Source organism: Arachis ipaensis, chromosome B05, assembly GCF_000816755.2.
Source record: "Arachis ipaensis cultivar K30076 chromosome B05, Araip1.1, whole genome shotgun sequence".
Classification (NCBI taxonomy): domain Eukaryota; kingdom Viridiplantae; phylum Streptophyta; class Magnoliopsida; order Fabales; family Fabaceae; genus Arachis; species Arachis ipaensis.
This window is the reverse complement of record NC_029789.2, coordinates 127,231,077-127,231,454: the sequence shown is the minus strand read 5'-3', so window position 1 is coordinate 127,231,454 and position 378 is coordinate 127,231,077.

Genomic DNA, 378 nt, shown 5'->3' with positions numbered 1-378 from the left:
TACTACTGTGTTAATTAATGATTGATGAACAAACAAAATGCAATAGTACAAATTACAAAAAGGAAATTGCACAATTATTCCTTTGTAAATGTTTTCGCTCTAGATGGGTACGGTTTATCTGTTAACTGATTAAACATTAATTCTGCAGTTGCTTTCTAATTTTACCTTTTTGTTAATTAACAAATAAAGGACAACTTTTAAAGAAAAGCGTTTATCTATGTATATACTTAAAAAATATTAAAAATATAATTATTTATATTATTTTTTATTAATTTAAACTTTTTGGGATAAATAATATTACAGTATTATTAGTAGTAAGCGCTAGCGTTTCTATTTTTAATGATAAATAAGGTAGCGTTTGTTTTGAGGTATATATTG